The sequence below is a fragment of the Poecilia reticulata genome, chromosome 10 (assembly GCF_904066995.2).
Source record: "Poecilia reticulata chromosome 10, P_reticulata-male-v2, whole genome shotgun sequence".
Taxonomy (NCBI): Eukaryota; Metazoa; Chordata; class Actinopteri; order Cyprinodontiformes; family Poeciliidae; genus Poecilia; species Poecilia reticulata.
This window is the reverse complement of record NC_088839.1, coordinates 5,395,410-5,401,530: the sequence shown is the minus strand read 5'-3', so window position 1 is coordinate 5,401,530 and position 6,121 is coordinate 5,395,410. Positions and strand designations below refer to the sequence as shown.

The 6,121-nt window shown below is 41.7% G+C and overlaps 1 long non-coding RNA gene across 1 annotated transcript; it reads right to left on the bottom strand.

The window, feature by feature from the left end:
• Positions 1-1,988: 1,988 nt before the first annotated feature.
• On the bottom strand, positions 1,989-3,135 carry LOC108166635 (uncharacterized). The gene is made up of 2 exons (XR_001776971.2): positions 2,781-3,135; positions 1,989-2,706 (listed from the first exon to the last, which is right to left on the bottom strand). It is a non-coding gene; the product is annotated as an uncharacterized LOC108166635 (long non-coding RNA).
• Between the last annotated feature and the right edge of the window lie 2,986 nt (positions 3,136-6,121).

Here is a 6,121-nt window from a genome sequence, read left to right as displayed (position 1 = left end):
TCATATAGAAATCAAGCCAGCAACCAGAAAGCATATTTTCATCGCGGCCGCTGTCAGAGACGTGTAAAAGTCAAAAGGAAAAAATATGAAAAAAACTACAGAAGCATATTTCAAAATTTTGCTCCAATTTGTCCACCAACCTGGAGAAAACCCTCACCTCAGAACCAGCCGGAATGATTTGCAGTAACGCAGGTGTAGTAGAGCTTTGCAAATTCGTAATGGACTGACCCAAAACCGAAATTGAATTGAAATTACAACAGGTCTTTTTTTTGCAAAATAAACTTATAGCCAATCAGGTTCCGTTTGCGATTCGCACTCAGCGGCCCGTGAACATGTTTATTTATTCAGCCATGGTGAGCGGAATGTCACCGGTGATCCGTAACATATGAGCCACCCCATTTTCTACGGCGAATGTAAACGAAATGTTCCCAAAGACAGGGAATGACTTCAACTCGATAGCAAAAATGGTTATCTCAGAGGGAAATAAAAAGCAAACGAGTAAAATGGACCGTACTGTAACAAGGAGAACTTATTGACAAACTGGACAATTACTATCAATCACATAAACATTTTGCCGAAGTAACAAGTCTGAAAAAAAAAAAAACGTAATGGAAAAGTTAATGTGTAGAAGGTGACGAGTTAAGGTTTCCAGTGACATTTTAAAACGGACAAAGACAGAGATGCTGCTGAGTTGAGGCTGCAGGAGAGATGAAGTGATCTAAAAGAGCTGCTGTCCATTTGAACCAGCAGAGCCCCAGAAATCACTTAGAGGCCAACAGGACTCCATCAGCACTTCAGAAAGAATCGCCTTGACTCATTTTATACCGCAGCGTGAGCCACCCTGAAAGTCTGAGCCTTTTATTTAGAGGTTATAAGACTGGTGCTCTGCCAAGACCCTGTCCAGAAAGCCTCCTTAGAGCACTTCTTCACCATTTAGGCGCAATTCCTCTGTGTAGACAGCAGAGAAAATAACCTCTGCTGGTGTGATATCGTCATCATGACACAAATTGGTGCCATTTTCAAGTTTGTCTTCCTTGATTCTTTTGCAGATCTTGTTTTTTCTTTTTTTTTTTACCCCCCACAGTTTCTTGTAGTGCATGGTGCTTAGATTGTTTTAATTTCATCTATTCTCTGGTGTCTCCCTGCAGCATAGTCATTGAATTTTCTCCTCTTTTTTGGTCTGGAAACCAAATCTGAGCTCAAAACGAACTGCTCTGGAGGCAATAAAACAAAAGAAGAAAGTGGAATCTTTCAAAACAACTTTAACTTTTTAAAATAATTAAATGAAAAACATTTTAATCATGCAGTATTTTGATGATTGCATTGATTTTTTTCTTCTTTTTCCCCACTGAGAGGCGAATATATTTAAATTGCACAGCGAATGAAAAGTGCCTTTGGTGTATTAAAAGCTCCCGTCTTTACTTGTGATTTAGAATCATTAAATAGATATGTTTCCCTTCAGATTCTAGGACATCACTTTGGTTTGATTTGCATTATGGGAGTTGTCACATCAAATTCTAATAAAGTCTTTTCAAAACAGCTCTCTCTCCTTCACTATGCATGTCACTCAGAGCTGCTTGTTAGCAGCTGGTCATTTAGAAAGGAAGCTCACAGTTAGCAGTGAGCTTCAAACCTTCCCAGTAGCTTTTCCCCACTTTGCCATGTTACAACCACAATCTTCCATTTTAATGAGATTTTAAATGACTTAGACTTATTAACACAGGGAGAAAATACTCCAGTGGCAGGCACTGCTAGCTAACAAGTTAGTCGCACTAGGCCTAAAAGAACTAATTAGAAACATTAGCTCCCCTAACGCTAAAGCATGAGAACCAACTGTGGCGATACTAGACGGAAACTCAGATTTGGTGAACTTTTAGTTTTAATAGGTTGCACAACAACGCCACCCTGGGAATTTCACCCAGAGAATATTTCTTTTAGTTTAAGGCACACAGGTTCAGTTATGCATGAATTTAGCACATCTGAGACAGTTTCAAATTTATAAAACAACCATTTATTAAGCTCTTTTTAAAACACTTTTTAAAACCAGTTTCTTTAAGAATGGGACACAAAGGAAAACAAAGAAAATCAAAGTAAGTGCAGTAGCTGAAGTTACCGGCCAGAGGGGGCGCTATAGGGACGGAATCCACCAAACACAGCAAACAAACAAAAAAACCCTTTGACACACCAGACGCAGTGAGACAACCCAAACTCAAGAATCACAGCACGCAGAAGAGGAAGACACCGTCACCACACCAACACCGCCACCGGACCTCAGCAACTGCAAAACAACAAAAGAAAAACAGTTAACCAAGATAACAATCTTAAACCTAATTAGAAAAAAAACAATATCAGCCCAACTAAATAAAAGACAAAAAGGGCCGTAAGCAAAATAAGTAAAGTAATAGAAATTAACAATAGCCAATGCAAGTTAAAACATCAGGACCATGCGTGGCCCGCTTGTCATGCCACAACAGGAGGTGAAAGGGGTGCGCCGATGCCACACCCCAAACATGGATGGAGGCGGATAATACCGCCGCAGTCCAACTTTAAAAACGACTGAGATGGAAGTCCGGGAAAACGAACGCCGACTGACAGATCCGGGAAACGAACGCAGACAGAGCAAAGCAGAGTAGATCCGAGCAGAACAGAGCAAAGCAGAGTAGATCCGAGCAGAACAGAGCAGCAATGGTCCAACTGTGGGGGGACCTAGGAAAAATTAATTAGCCACCATTTTAAATAAAACTAACAAACTATTGCTTAGATGAGCGTTAGTTTCCTACCTGCCGATCCAAACACGCACACACACACTCGCAGAAGGAGGAAGAGAAGGAGCGGAGCGCAGTGGCGCTTTACCTATAATCACAATTCAATTTAGATTTTCTGGCCAAGATCAGCTGAAGTGCAGGGAGAGAGAACACCTACCACCAGGATCTTAGTGTAGCACGCACCAGCCAGCCAGAGATTTTGTTACTTTCCGCTGCCAGAGTCCACAGGATGCAAGCCACACAGTGGAAGAGCAAAGACGACACATCCTGAATGAACGCCGCAGCTCCTTATATACCACGCCCACCTTAACAACCGGAACTTCTCACCTGACAACCACCTGTGTGGAATTAGGTGCATTTCTATACCACTACACAACGTAATCTTGAGCATTAGCTTCTGGTCCAGAAGCTAATGCTTCCTTAGCAGAAGCTCAGGTTGGTATTCAGATGAAGCTAATGCTGAAGCACTTTGTTGCCACATGTGTCGTTGACACAAAATGAGCAAAAACCAAAAAAAAGCTCAGTTACTAGCACATTAGCATAAGTGTGCTCATGACAGGAAGTCACAGATTCACTAAGTAGGCACGTCATCAGGTCTGAGATCAAGGCTTTGTGGTGGCCATGTTGAAGTGTTGATTTTGTTGTTCTTAAGCAACTTAAAATCCAATTTTGCAACTTATGAAGTGCACCAGTTCCTCCTGCAGCCCCACAACATAACTATCAAAAGTTTCCAAAACCACGACATCATCATTTCCCTCATTGTTTAGAGAGACGGTAATCTTTCAGTAGTGCAACATGTTTTATAATCATTTCAATTTATTCCACTGTCTCGTGTGTTTTATCATGTTTTGTCTTATTTCACTCACTGTAAAGTACTTTAGCTAATCTATCACTTATTGTAAAGGACTATACAAATACATATTATTTAAACTGATTACTCTGCCTGTGTTTTGGTTTGGTCAGTAAAGAAGTTCGCTTCAAGTCTAAACTAAAACTTTCACTTACTTTTCAAATTTGAGGAACTCATCAGTTTGTCAGAGTAATTCAAACTTTAACACAAACCCATTGGTTTGTATGTTTCAGTCCTGCAAGAGAAACCTGACAGCAACATCAATCTTTTTTTTTTAATCCAGTTAATATGAGAATCATTTTGGATGTGTAGGTGGTTTTAAATTTGTTTTGAAGGCGGATATATGACTTTATTGTCTGAAAGTTTTGGCTACTGGCTATCAGAGCCCCATAAATCAAAGACATGAAGATTAATATTACAGTCGATATGCAAATCACAGCAGTACACTGAACCAACCGTCTTCCACGTGACAAACACGTTGTATTGAGTTTATTATACAACTTTAGAAGCAATATTCAGCTGTCACAAAAACAACACATTCCTCACCGTTAGCTTCTTTTACATTCAAAACCGCAAGCATCCGAAGTGCCGGATAAAGAGGTGCACCGCTTCGGGAAACCTGAATCCAGCTTCCTGTGGATCAGAGACGCAAACTGTTGTGGTTCTAGCGGGCCTGGAACTTTGGACCAGCCAGTTCTTCCCGCCCTTCCACCTCTGCTCCGCTCCTAGAAGCATCCACTTAATTAGCGAGAGCGGTAATGAAACACACATCAAAGCAAAAAAGAATAAAGAAAACCCATCAAGTTATCTGGCAAAGGCTCCAAGAAACAATCTAAACATGAAGCGTGTGTGTAAGCATTTCTGCTGCCAAGCCCTTACTGGACATCTCAGAGAACCGTGCCAAACATCTTTGCAAGCGACTGCGTTCGTAAGGATGGGCTGAGCTGGCCGGAGATGAGCGGAGGAACCTGACTGAGGAGAGCTTCTGCTCACGTCTATTAGAGAATCACACAGCCTGGGGGACCGACCTAAGGGGCTACCTCCTCTGGTGCTAATGGTTATTTATGCTAATCAAGCATTAACTTGTACTGCCAATAACAGATGCTAAATAGGCACGATCAATCTGTGCAATCAGTACGCATAAAACTAATTAAACAACATATTGCTACCTTCCTAAAATGAAGGAATGAGTCAAGAAAACGTGATTTTCTTGTGTCATCACACAGGACACACAACATACAAAGCCCAAAGCAGATTATGTTTTTAGCAAGAGAGGTTTAATTAAACCCAAGTCTGGACACAGAAGTCAAACTGGGCTTCTTGGCAAAATAAACAAAAGAGTGAGAGAAATCACAAAGCAGCCAGCAGCTTGGGCTGTTCCTCTCACCCGGCCTCAGGATTTCAACCCACAACTAAAAACCAGAAAACCAGCTCAGACTAACACTCCCAGACCAACAGCATGGCCTTCAGGTACTAAAGATGGCGTCTGTTAAAGCGAGGCTCAGAGTGACGCCAACAGTCAGATACTCGTCTGACTGCCTCGCTCGCCTGGTGGGTGGAGCTTATTCATTTTAAACCCCTTCCAGCCAATCAGCTATAAGGAGAAAAACACAACAATCAGTCAGAGCTCAGTTACAAAAGTGACACACAAAGGATTTGGTTTGTTTGACAACGGTGCAATTTTGATCCCCAAACGATCCGTGTCTGTTGGACTGTCAGGTGTGAAAACATCCTTAGGTTTGACCTGTCCAGGTATTTTACTAGACATAAACAAAGATTGTAAATTCCTTTTAAAAATTGCAGTTTAGCATAATTTCCTACTGTGCTGACTTTCAGCATCTAGGTTACCAAAGTCCAATTTCTGAACCAAAAACTCTATCTGGCTGCACATTCTTTGGAGTGACAATGTCAGACAGTTAGCTCTATCGCCCAATGCTAAGCAGTACTTACTGCAGGCCAAGTTTTAACAGGCAACTTTGAGCAAAATAGCAAATACAAGGTTTGCACGACACACCTTAAGTTTTCAATTCAAGTCCATGAAATTCAAATACCCTAAATATTCCATTAGTCATTTCTATTTGAAAGAGTGGGCTTAAAAATGCGACGCTTGTAACGTTGCCGCACCGATGCATCACCGCTGCTCGCAAGGGTACAAGACAACTGCAATTTCCAGCCGCGGGTTTCTCATTTTCTACCATTTGCTCCCAAGCGTAAGGTCACCGTGCGTCACGCAGTAAGCCTTTGGATCTGAGGAGGTGATTTGTTGTCGACAGTCCGGGTTATTACCGCCAGTCCGAATGCTATGATGAAGGGGACGGGGATGCTTAGAGAGATATTGAGTCGAAGTGGGCGACGGAGTGAGAAAGGAAGGGAAGGTTATAAAAAAAAGAAGGAAACAGAGTGTATGAAATTGGACTCAAAGCTTTACAAGACCCACAAGAGGGAAGAGACAGTGAGATAGGAAGGAAGGAGATCTGGAGTCAGATTAGGTAGGCTCAGAGAAACA